Source organism: Leuciscus leuciscus (assembly GCF_965113295.1).
Source record: "Leuciscus leuciscus genome assembly, chromosome: 25".
Taxonomy (NCBI): Eukaryota; Metazoa; Chordata; class Actinopteri; order Cypriniformes; family Leuciscidae; genus Leuciscus; species Leuciscus leuciscus.
Genome location: NC_138724.1, coordinates 1,250,522 through 1,264,891, shown reverse-complemented (window position 1 = coordinate 1,264,891; position 14,370 = coordinate 1,250,522). Strand labels below are relative to the sequence as shown.

At 35.5% G+C, this 14,370-nt stretch overlaps 1 long non-coding RNA gene across 1 annotated transcript; it reads left to right on the top strand.

Moving 5' to 3' along the window:
* Nucleotides 1–2,143: 2,143 nt before the first annotated feature.
* On the top strand, nucleotides 2,144–6,413 carry LOC309490615. The gene is made up of 4 exons (XR_014202767.1): nucleotides 2,144–2,264; nucleotides 4,976–5,077; nucleotides 5,833–5,958; nucleotides 6,113–6,413. It is a non-coding gene; the product is annotated as an uncharacterized lncRNA (long non-coding RNA).
* The last annotated feature ends 7,957 nt before the right edge of the window (nucleotides 6,414–14,370 follow it).

Sequence of the window (14,370 nt, the reverse complement as noted above, 5' to 3'; positions counted from 1 at the left end):
GTAGATTCGCTAATGTTAATCCAGGACCATCATGACCATTTCAATATGGGGTAGATTCGCTAATGTTGATCCAGGACCATCATGACCATTTCAATATGGGGTAGATTCGCTAATGTTGATCCAGGACCATCATGACCATTTCAATATGGAGTAGATTCGCTAATGTTGATCCAGGACCATCATGACCATTTCAATACAGAGTAGATTCGCTAATGTTGATCCAGGACCATCATGACCATTTAAATATGGGGTAGGTTCGCTAATGTTGATCCAGGACCATCATGACCATTTCAATATGGAGTAGATTCGCTAATGTTGATCCAGGACCATCATGACCATTTCAATATGGGGTAGATTCGCTAATGTTGATCCAGGACCATCATGACCATTTCAATATGGAGTAGATTCGCTAATGTTGATCCAGGACCATCATGACCATTTCAATACGGGGTAGATTCGCTAATGTTGATCCAGGACCATCATGACCATTTCAATACGGGGTATATTCGCTAATGTTGATCCAGGACCATCATGACCATTTCAATATGGGGTAGATTCGCTAATGTTGATCCAGGACTATCATGACCATTTCAATATGTGGTAGATTCGCTAATGTTGATCCAGGACCATCATGACCATTTCAATACGGGGTAGATTCGCTAATATTGCTCCAGGACCATCATGACCATTTTAATACGGGGTAGATTCACTAATGTTGATCCAGGACCATCATGACCATTTCAATATGGAGTAGATTCACTAATGTTTATTCAGGACCATCATGACCATTTCAATACGGGGTAGATTCGCTAATGTTGCTCCAGGACCATCATGACCATTTTAATACGGGGTAGATTCACTAATGTTGATCCAGGACCATCATGACCATTTCAATACGGGGTAGATTCACTAATGTTTATTCAGGACCATCATGATCATTTCAATACAGGGTAGATTCGCTAATGTTGATCCAGGACCATCATGACCATTTCAATATGGAGTAGATTCGCTAATGTTGACCCAGGACCACCATTCACTAATGTTGATCCAGGACCATCATGACCATTTCAATATGGGGTAGATTCGCTAATGTTGATCCAGGACCATCATGACCATTTCAATATGGAGTAGATTCGCTAATGTTGATCCAGGACCATCATGACCATTTCAATATGGGGTAGATTTGCTAATGTTGATCCAGGACCATCATGTCCATTTCAAAATGGGGTAGATTCGCTAATGTTGATCCAGGACCACCATTCACTAATGTTGATCCAGGACCATCATGACCATTTCAATACAGGGTAGATTTGCTAATGTTGATCCAGGACCATCATGACCATTTCAATATGGAGTAGATTCACTAATGTTGATCCAGGACCACCATTCACTAATGTTGATCCAGGACCATCATGACCATTTCAATATGGAGTAGATTCGCTAATGTTGATCCAGGACCATCATGACCATTTCAATACGGGGTAGATTTGCTAATGTTGATCCAGGACCATCATGTCCATTTCAAAATGGGGTAGATTCGCTAATGTTGATCCAGGACCATCATGACCATTTCAATACGGGGTAGATTCACTAATGTTGATCCAGGACCATCATGACCATTTCAATACGGGGTAGATTCACTAATGTTGATCCAGGACCATCATGACCATTTCAATACGGGGTAGATTCGCTAATGTTGATCCAGGACCATCATGACCATTTCAATAGGGGGTAGATTCGCTAATGTTGATCCAGGACCATCATGACCATTTCAATACTGGGTAGATTCACTAATATTGATCCAGGACCATCATGACCATTTCAATACGGGGTAGATTCGCTAATGTTGATCCAGGACCATCCAACCCAGTCTCACGGCAGTTCGTGAAATGGTCAAGTAATTTAATCTATTGATTCGTGACACAGACACGGACACGTTTATTTCGTTATTTTCATAATATCAGCACGTTTTTTAAAGTAATGTATTTCAATGGGAAGCATCTTTCGTGATCACAGCACGATTCTTTCTGCCTGTCGGGCTGCAGCAGAGAAGCTGTTTAATCAACATTTATTCACGAGATCTTATCTTATCATGGTTTATGTATTTCTTTGAATGTTATTATTTCGGTCTTAGGTAAGCTGGATTGCTTTGCTGTTTATTGATATTTTTTTAATTATATTTTATCAGTAGGAAATCGCGCTGAAGAAGTCTCGTTCCGAACACATTGCGATATTTGGCATCAGTTCACGTGTGTCAGATGTTGGTAAGTAGTAAATACGCTGTCCTAATAATGTGTGATATAATGTCTTTTCTGTTTGTCGATATTAACCCTCTGAGGTCTGAGCTGTTTTCTGGGCCCTGGAGGTGTTCTGACATGCTCTGACATTTGTGTTTTTTTCTGTTACTAGTGACATTTTCATGGTCTAATTACACTGTATTTAGCACAAACTCTGCTACAATAATATATCAGCAGCATGTATGTAAAAGTTTGTAGTTTTGAGATAATGACATTTATGCGTGGTTTGTGAAAATACAAAAAAAAAATTGTCACTGAAATAAGGCCATGAAACCCATACTGATTATTTCTTCACAAGACTTTTGAAAATTGTATCACGTAGCCTAGAATATTTGCTCCAAACCTATGTGAAAATCACCCTGACTGCTCATTCAGATAAGACAATATATTGATTTTAAATTTCTAAGACGTGTTTTGTGTGAAAAAGCCTTATGCGAAAAGGCGTGATCATCTCATGAATATGTAAGCCTTCAACACCTGAGAAAGACAAAGACACTCCCCTAACGGCCCTATTAGGAGCGATCAGGCCCTGTCATTCAGAGCAACCTTGCACAAAGAATAAGGAGATTTAAAAAATAATGGCTTTTAGATTGTTTGGATTTATTTACAACACAACATAATCCAAAAATACACAACAAATGACAAAAGAGCACATTGAAAACAATGATCCAAAGACAGAGACCTTTGTGCCATTCCTAAAAACATTGTACATACCTTTCATTTCCAAGGTGTTTGATTTTCACTTTACCATGTTCATGTACAGAGACTCATGTGAATGTTGAAGTCAGCAGGACTCAGTTGCATCTGGTCCCTGAAAGAAAAGAAAAAAAGTGAACATACTGGTATCAAGAGAAACTAGGCCTGCACGATTTTGGGAATACATTTTAAAATTTTCTGGTTAAAATTGCTTTTTAAAATTCACAGAATACACACACACACACACACACACACACACACACACACACAAATGTTTCCAACAATATATAATATAAAGAACACCATATTTGTTGTGCCTTGTAGGCATAAGCTATGTGCAGTACTGCATAAAATAATTTTATTTTACAAAGCAGCCTATAAATCTTCCAAAAGATTTCAGTAACAATGCTAGAGAAAAATATATTCAAATGTTTCCATTCGTTATGATGATATGAAATGAGATAATAGTAAAAACATAAAGCCTAATGTTAGGTGCATTTTTCCTTTCAAACGCAATCGCGCTCCAAAATATGATGCATTCAAACCCACAGCGCGCTCCAAAATATGATACATTCAAACGCGATTGCGCTCCAAAATATGATACATTCAAACGCACAGCGCTCCAAAATATGATACATTCAAACCCACAGCGCGCTCCAAAATATGATACATTCAAGCGCCATCGCGCTCCAAAATATTAAACATTATGGTTATACATATCTATGTTTGAGCAGATATCCACAAACAGTATTTAACAGTAAACACGGGTCTAAATAGTATAATATTCACCATATATCTAGCAACAGTTCAACTGCAATGTGAAGTTTATGCAACAATACCATAAACTAATAAGTAAGAATTTCTTACCTTACATCTTTCTTGTCTTCAAATCGCGTTCTTCTTCTTCTGAGGTAAATCCATGTAAGCTCAGACGTGTCTTCCAAACTCGACGAAAAGCAGAGACTTGTGAAGTGTTTTGGTGTTTTGTGTTTGAGGTAACGAGGGCGTTCGCGTTCCATGTGGAGATTTGCATGTGAATCACTTTTGCGCGAGTGGGCGTGGCCGAATTAAAAGTAATTAGCAAGCGTTTGAGATACTGGACATCCTGTTGGTTTTATACAAATTACTTAAACAGAGAATATTTGTTTTCAGTTTGAATCCGATCATTTAAAAGTACACACTTAAATGTGTATAAAGGTATATGGCTCATAAATGTGTGACAAGTATTCGCTGAGTTTTGTTTCAGTTTATAGACGTGCTCAAGAAAAAAAAGTTCACCGCGATGGAGAGGCAGAACGCACACCCTGTTTATTTTCTTTATTTTACAAAAGCACAATGTTTTGATTTGATTGTAAGTGGACACATACAAAAATAGAAATATCACAGATTCTTTTTTTATATTTATTTTTTCTGTATAACCATAAATGACGGAGTAATTTAAGTTTATTGTACTACAATGTGAAGAAAATCCAGCAAAACGCGGGGGCGCGTTTGCCGACCTCAGAGGGTTAATCAGATTAGCTCACGTTCAGTCACTGCATTATATTTGTCATCTCCACGGAGGCTTTGCGTTTCATTGCTTTCTAATTCAAAACAGGGTGATTAAACACTGTCTGTCACGTGACGTGCTATAGGCCAAGACCTTCAATCAGTTAATCATATTCATATCAGATTTAAAGTAGTACAATTAGTTCCAAAGTTGTATTTGTAGTGGAAGCACATTAAAAACAACACTTACCATGCTTTTACCACAGTAACATTAATTTTACTGTGATTGGTGTAGTAAAGGACAGTAATCACAAAACTTCAGTATTGATAGTTTTAAAGTGATATTTGTTGTAAATGCATATTAACCACAACACTTGCCATGCTTTTAATGCTTTATAATGTAACATCCAATATTTGTCAGGTAAATCAGTACTTTTCCCTTTAAATAATCCTATATATTATACATAATGATATTTTCTTTTCTCTTTTTTCAGCTGAAAAGACCAAAAGGACCTTTCGGACTCAGTCAGCCCATTATTGTTTGAGGACAAGTAAACGGAGGAGACGGAAAGCTGCAAAGGCAAATATTCGCAATGGTATGTATGTGTTGGCTTTAACCCTAAATCAAACATTTTATCAAGCATTTGTTGTTTCTTAAACCTTTTCTCACAAAACCCATAGCCCAATCAGTATGAACAAAGTCTGAAAGTCTTAATAATTCACAAGATTTAACAAGTTGTCAAATTCGTACGATACTCGTACATATTTGTATACTCGTACATAATCCTGCAGCTTTTACTCCTAGTCCTAGTGCTGTCATTGGCCACTGCCTCAATTCCTGTACATATTTATCGCGATATTTGTAAATCAGTTGCGCCCCTTCTTGGAAAGTAGTCGGATGTCCCACACACTGTCAGAAAGTTGATATTAATTGCACTGTATTTATTAGAAAAATGAATTATAAATTGGTCCCCGTCTGTTTATGTTCCAGTGATACATGATGTCTCTCCACACCTCATAACCTACCTCGGTTTGCAAGAGTGGAAAAGCTAATCTGACTTGTCACATGACATCAGATACTCGATTATTTTGTCATAATCAGATCAGTTACACTGCTGATAACTGTCCTGTTTGCATGTAAAGCATGTTATTTTTAAACAAGTTCATATGATTATTGCTTGCTATTAAAGACATACTTTTATTCATAGAAATGCCCACATATCAGTGAACTTATTACATAAAAATGCTTTTAACATTTAATTATGCAACACTCTTTACAGAAGAAAATATCCTACAGTTATATATAAACTGCAAGTAATGTATTAAAATTACCTTCCTTTCTGTTTTGCAGGATTACTTAGTCGTTTTTTTTTTTTAAAGCTCTACAATATCAAACTCAACAGCTCTTTTAAGAGCCAACCCTCACAAGAGCTACTAGTGAGTCGCAGCGAATCTTGCTTTGATCAGCCCTTCCCAGGTAAAGTTTCTAGAATATTTCAATCGGTATTTACTCATCAAATGCTCTCTCCTGAATCGTATGGTAAATTAACTTATTTATAACTGTCTTAATTTATGTTTCAAGAGCAATAGTAATTGCACATAGAGTAAGTCGAGACTTTCTTGTTTTACAGCAGAGAAGGAAGACCAGTCCTTATATCAACGCAAGCTAATCGAATAAGTCCTTTGTTTCGGGTGAGGAAGGAACGGCTGGTGCCCAAAGAAGACAGAAAGCTGCGCGAGTCCATTGGTATGTCTTGTATTGAAACAATGCTGTAATATGTAGTACATAATTTGATGTTGACAATTTTACATTGTTCAGGTTATCACTTGGTTTTTGACCAAGTGAAGCTCTTGAAACAAGTGACAGAAGAGTATTTTTTCTTGAAATTATCAAGCATCACTAGCAAAGGCTCAAAAGAGACCATGCCTTTCTTAAAGATCTTTTAAAATAGGTTGCTGTTGATTATGGGTAAAACTGTTTTTCAGTACTTAGCTTATATTATGTGCTGCAATATTATACATATATATATATATATATATATATATATGTATACAGTACAGGTCAAAAGTTTGGAAACATTACATTTTTTTTTTATATTTTTGAAAGAAGTCTCTAATGCTTATCAAGGCTGCGTTTATTTTATCAAAAATACAGAAAAAAACAGTAATATTGTGAAATATTATTACAACTTAAAATAATAGTTTTCTATTTGAATATACTTTAAAAAATAATTTATTCCTGTGATGCAAAGCTGAATTTTCAGGATCATTACTCCAGTCTTCAGTGTCACATGTGACATCCAGTCTATCACATGATCCTTTAGAAATCATTCTAATATTCTGATTTATTATGAGTGTTGGAAACAGTTCTGCTGCCTAATATATTTGATGAATAAAAGGTTAAAAAGAACTGCATTTATTCAAAATAAAAAAATATTTTCTAATAATATAAATCTTATTTACTATCACTTTTTATCAATTTAACACATCCTTGCTGAATAAAAGTATTGATTTATTTAAAAAAAAAAGAAAGATAAAAAATTACTGACCCCAAATTACTGACCAGTAGTGTATATTGTTGTTACAAAAGATTTCTATTTTCTTTAAATTTGCTTCTTTTTTATTTTTTTTATTTGTATTTTTATATTTATATTTTTAAAAATAGTAAGCAGCAGAACTGTTTCCAACTTTGATAATGAATCATCATATTAGAATGATTTCTAAAGGATCATGTGATGGACTGGAGTAATGATCCTGAAAATTCAGCTTTGCATCACAGAAATAAATGATAATTTAAAGTATAATAAATTGAAAACCAATTATTTTAAATTGTAATAATATATCACAATATTTCTTTTTTTTTCTGTATTTTTGATCAAATAAATGCAGGCTTGATGAGCAGAAGAAACTTCTTTCAAAAACATTAAAAATAGTAATGTTTCCAAACGTTTGACCTGTACTGTGTGTGTGTGTGTGTGTGTGTATATATATATAAAATACTTCAATGTGTATATTATATAATGTACTGACTGCTGCTTTGTAAATGTATTTATATATATATACACACACACACACACACACACACAGTACAGGTCAAACGTTTGGAAACATTACTATTTTTAATGTTTTTGAAAGAAGTTTCTTCTGCTCATCAAATTTACAAAGCAGCAGTCAGTACATTATATAATATACACATTGAAGTATTTTATATATATATATATATATATATATATATATATATATATAAAATACTTCAATGTGTATATTATATAATGTACTGACTGCTGCTTTGTAAATTTATATAAGGGACAGGCAACTCTGGCCCTTTTGCATTCTACTTTTTGAGGTAGAGAGTTAACCTCCAACCCTAATTGAGCACATCTGAAAATTTTAACCAAAGTCTTCAGGTTTACTTCTAGACTATAGGCAGGAGGGTTTGAGGTTGGAGCTAAATCTGCAGGACAGTGGACGCTGAGGGCCAGAGTAAACCATCACTGCTTTAAATAACTCAGAACATAAGCTGACCCGACTGTCCATTAAACAACTTATTTTTAATGGTTTGTGTTTTTGTTTTACTTTCAGACCAGGACTGGAGAATGCCTGACAATGGGATTCTCTGGCACTCATTTTGTGGCTTCAGCAGCTGTGAATGGATTAATATGAAGTTAATGTATTTTTGAAGACACATTTTTATTGATAAATAATAAAGTGTTGTTTAATAAAGTCCTCCAATAAAGTGTTGTTTAATAAAGTATGGTGAATATTGTGTATTGAAAGTGGTGTTTGGTACAGTAAATAGAATTTTTTTATTTGAGAAATTTTAATTTCTTATTCCTTTAGTTTAGTTCATAATTTAAAAACAACTACATATAATTAATTACCCTGATTCTTTTACTCAGGACATACAAATTTAGATCTGGTTAATGATATTTGGGACAACAATGCAACATAAGTTGCACATACTTGCATGTATGTCAGTTTTCAGTGAAATAAAGAGGAAACTGAATTAAAAGAGGCTGCAGTGGCTATATTGCTATAAACACTTCAAGCATAATTGAAGATGATCCATGTTGATCATTCTAGCACATCTACTACTGCATTTCAAATGAAAGCATAGACATTACTGATGTCAGCAGCAATCAGAGGGAGTGAAAAGGAAATTCTGGCACTGTTTTTTTGTTGTTTTACTGAATGTTGCATTATCCTTGTGTAATAGTAATAGTGTGCGTAGATCTGTGTAGATTGTACTGCCCTTCCACCCCCAGGGGCCAAGCAATGGCCCCCAGAAGAGCAAACAAATGCACATTTCAAATGGCTGTAACTCAAAGTCTGGATAGTGTATCAAAGAGAAAGTCGGCAGGACAACTGCTTATGCTATGTTTAATAAATAATGTTGGCCACAGTTTTCAGACATATATGGAAAGCAGGCATAAAGGTTTTTTAAAAGTGCTCACAGTAAAATATAAAATTTCAGCCTGTCCCTCATATATGTCATAAATGTTTGCACAATGAACAAATTTAGATATCCAGTTGTCCATTAAAGATATTATTTAACATTTATTGTTTCATTACTAAACGTTTTAAACTACATAACCCACATATCTCTGCCATTCTATCAGTGGAACAGGAAACATGGTGCTGTGGTTCATTGAAATGTGCAGACATGCTTAGGGTTAGGGTTAGGATCTCGGTAAAGGAGTAATTTCTCACAACACAGAGACACTTTATAGTTAGCTTAATGTATAACTAACGTAATAATAACACCAAAACATACTTTGTAACATGAAGCGCCATTTTATATGGGTTAAACGATTGTCCAATCACAGCGAGCTCTGCGATAAAGTCACAGCCAATAACAACCCAGCTGAACAGATGCGTCACACTTACATGCCCATTTATGGTAAATGATGACAGATCTCTTCTGGTTCCGGCTGCAGGGATAGATACCTTAAATATTTTATATTTAGGCTGTTAAACATGTGTTCCTTCTAATTAAATTATAAAACTCATATTTAAAAACAAAAGATTTCTTTGTGTGGTTACCATCCAAAAACGAGTTCACATGATCAATGACACAAATTTGCTTATTTGATTAGACTGATGCATAAATTTGAAAGGGAAACTTTTTTCAAAGCAATGGCCTACAGCAGGGGTAGTTTTGCAGTATTTTATTTAAAGATAATTACATGTACTAAAGTGCTTCTAACATTTACAGTTTATGTAAATATATTAAAGGTATATCAATTCTATTCAAATAAATGTAACAAAAGCACAATGAATGCACACAATTTTGAAAGCATATTCCAATATTTAATGCCAAACTGTTTAAAGACAAATGTAGCGCCAAAACATTTGCACAACAGTATAAAAATCAGTTAATTAAAAATATCCAGATACAGGGGCAATCTATTATAGTGACACATACAATAACGTTAAAAAAATTGCTATGATGAAGTTATATATTACAAACCAAGAGATGAGATTCAACTTTGTTATGTGAAAATACATTTGTTTCTTCGCTTTAAAGAACAAATAGGCAAAAACATAAGCACAACATTTTACATTCTCAACTTTCATTCTGTATCCGTGTGATTATTGGTCACTTTTATTGTAACTATGCAATGAATATGTCCTTTAGCAAAACACCTGATGAGCACTGACCCTTTTTTGATAAAGGCATTAGGCAGACATCAAGTACAGTTTATGAAGCTGAAAAGAGAAAACAACATGCTTTAACAATATGGAAAAAGATAAATCACTATTTTTAATATTGGTTCTGCATATATCAAAGAGATCCTTTGGAGGAGTGGGACTCCACATGAAGACTTTAAGAAACTGAGACAGAGCAAAGGGTGCACCTCGCTGGACACACTACTTACTACTTACCAACATCTGACACACGTGAACTGATGCCAAATATCGCAATGTGTTCGGAACGAGACTTCTTCAGCGCGATTTCCTACTGATAAAATATAATTTTAAAAATATCAATAAACAGCAAAGCAATCCAGCTTACCTGGCAATAAGACCGAAATAATAACATTAAAAGAAATACATAAACCATGATAAGATAAGATCTTGTGAATAAATGTTGATTAAACAGCTTCTCTGCTGCAGCCCGACAGGCAGAAAGAATCGTGCTGTGATCACGAAAGATGCTTCCCATTGAAATACATTACTTTAAAAAACGTGCTGATATTATGAAAATAACGAAATCAACGTGTCCGTGTCCGTGTCACGAATCAATAGATTAAATTACGTGACCATTTCACGAACTGCCGTGAGACTGGGTTGGATGGTCCTGGATCAACATTAGCGAATCTACCCTATATTGAAATGGTCATGATGGTCCTGGATCAACATTAGCGAATCTACCCCGTATTGAAATGGTCATGATGGTCCTGGATCAACATTAGCGAATCTACCCTGTATTGAAATGGTCATGATGGTCCTGGATCAACATTAGCGAATCTACCCTGTATTGAAATGGTCATGATGGTCCTGGATCAACATTAGCGAATATATCCCATATTGAAATGATCATGATTGTCCTGGATCAACATTAGCGAATCTACCCCATATTGAAATGGTCATGATGGTCCTGGATCAACATTAGCGAATCTACTCCATATTGAAATGGTCATGATGGTCCTGGATCAACATTAGCGAATATACCCCATATTGAAATGATCATGATGGTCCTGGATCAACATTAGCGAATCTACTCCATATTGAAATGATCATGATTGTCCTGGATCAACATTAGTGAATCTACTCCATATTGAAATCATCATGATTGTCCTGGATCAACATTAGTGAATCTACTCCATATTGAAATCATCATGATTGTCCTGGATCAACATTAGCGAATCTACTCCATATTGAAATGGTCATGATGGTCCTGGATCAACATTAGTGAATCGACTCCATTTTGAAATGATCATGATTGTCCTGGATCAACATTAGTGAATCTACTCCATATTGAAATGATCATGATGGTCCTGGATCAACATTAGCGAATCTACTCCATATTGAAATGGTCATTATGGTCCTGGATCAACATTAGCGAATATACCCCGTATTGAAATGACCATGATGGTCCTGGATCAATATTAGCGAATCTACCCCATATTAAAATGGTCATGATGGTCCTGGATCAACATTAGCAAATCTACCCCATATTGAAATGGTCATGATGGTCCTGGATCAACATTAGTGAATCTACCCCGTATTAAAGTGGTCATGATTGTCCTGGATCAACATTAGCGAATCTACCCCATATTGAAATTATCATAATGGTCCTGGATCAACATTAGCGAATCTACCCCATATTGAAATTATCATAATGGTCCTGGATCGACATTAGCGAATCTACCCCATATTGAAATTATCATAATGGTCCTGGATCAACATTAGTGAATATACCCCATATTGAACTGACCATGATGGTCACGGATCAACATTAGCAAATCTATCCCATATTGAACTGACCATGATGGTCCTGGATCAACATTAGCGAATCTACCCTGTATTGAAATGGTCATGATGGTCCTGGATCAACATTAGCGAATCTACTCCATATTGAAATGATCATGATGGTCCTGGATCAACATTCGCGAATCTACTCCATATTGAAATGATCATGATTGTCCTGGATCAACATTAGCGAATCTTCCCCATATTGAACTGGTCATGATGGTCCTGGATCAACATTAGCGAATCTACCCCGTACTGAAATGGTCATGATGGTCCTGGATCAACATTAGCGAATCTACCCCGTATTGAAATGGTCATTATGGTCCTGGATCAACATTAGCGAATCTAGCCCGTATTGAAATGACCATGATGGTCCTGGATCAACATTAGCGAATCTACCCCATATTGAAATGGTCATGATGGTCCTGGATCAACATTGGTGAATCTACCCCATATTGAAATGGTCATGATGGTCCTGGATCAACATTAGTGAATCTACCCCATATTGAAATGGTCATGATGGTCCTGGATCAACATTAGTGAATCTACCCCATATTAAAATGGTCATGATGGTCCTAGATCAACATTAGCAAATCTACCCCATATTGAAATGGTCATGATTGTCCTGGATCAACATTAGTGAATATACCCCATATTGAACTGACCATGATGGTCCTGGATCAACATTAGCGAATATACCCCATATTGAAATGGTCATGATAGTCCTGGATCAACATTAGTGAATCTACCCCATATTGAAATTATCATAATGGTCCTGGATCAACATTAGCAAATCTACCCCATATTGAACTGACCATTATGGTCCTGGATTAACATTAGCGAATATACCCCATATTGAAATGGTCATGATGGTCCTGGATCAACATTAGTGAATCTACCCCATATTGAAATGGTCATGATGGTCCTGGATCAACATTAGCAAATCTACCCCATATTGAAATGGTCATGATGGTCCTGGATCAACATTAGTGAATCTACCCCATATTGAAATGGTCATGATGGTCCTGGATCAACATTAGTGAATCTACCCCATATTGAAATGGTCATGATGGTCCTGGATCAACATTAGCAAATCTACCCCATATTGAACTGACCATTATGGTCCTGGATCAACATTAGCGAATATACCCCATATTGAAATGGTCATGATGGTCCTGGATCAACATTAGCGAATCTACCCCATATTGAAATGATGACGATAGCAATTATCAAAATATATTTATTACAATCAGAATTAAAAAAGCAATTATTCTACTGTTTTTTTTAAAATGTCATATACTTTTTGCACACTTTATTCAGACTAAAATCATAGTAATCTGTTTTAAAGACCTGGAATGTATTGACATTTTTAAACATCATTATAACATTTTATTATCTATTTAATGTGTATTTGTGTGTAAAGGTATGAGAGAAAGAAGACTTTTAGGGGTTGTGGAGTAAAGTAAGCTTAGCTATTAGCTAAACAGCACATGGCTTTTGTATGTATGTTCAGAGTTGCATTACATTAGGCCATTTAAGTGTTCTATTTCAGGATTTTTTAGTGCATACATACATTTACAAAGTCAGATTTTTAGTTGCAGAGAGGGTCAAAGAAAGAGGACAGACAAAATAACTTACCTTTTGTCAGTCAGCCGAGGGAAGAGAGGAGGGAACGTTCAAAATGGACTGATTGGATTTGGTCGGCACACACTGATGACATCAGAGGCTTGTGATTGGTTGATTAAATGTTGATCCAGGATCAACAAAATTTGTTGATCCAGGAACGCATCTTACTTGGCAAAATCACGGTGACCATCCCTAGCATGAGCCTAAACCAGATATACAGTACACCAGATTTCAAAAACGGATTTTATTTTAGGGGGTTAGTAACTTCATGAGCTCAAAAAAGTGATTTCGCTACCACCGCTGCACTGCTATCGTGATTTTTCTAATACTAGGGGTGTATACCTTGCCAAAAAACAATGATAGCATTTGCCCCCCCGTTGATACCGATGGACCAAATTTGGGGCCCTGGCTCATGGACTAAATGTGCTCGCGTGTCGTCGGAAGAACGGTAAAAACTTGTAACCACTTTAATTATTTATTGTGTTCATCCATTTGAATCTTGTAAAGAAAGAGTTTACATTGTGATTTAATTTATTTTTGTATTGCTCGTACATTTTATTTTTTAAGAGCTCCGAACTGTGATGGTGTGTCGAGCTAGAGAGCATGGTAGCTGATGGCAGAAACTCTTTGAATTAGCGCCCTTGGAGAAGCGGAATGAGGTATGAAGGAAAATGTGTGGAGTTTGTATTATCAAAAAGAGATTTTGTTTTAGGAAAAGAGAATGTCAATACTTCATTTGTTTATGGGTTTATTGCACATGTCATCAATATAAAAACATATTTCTGTG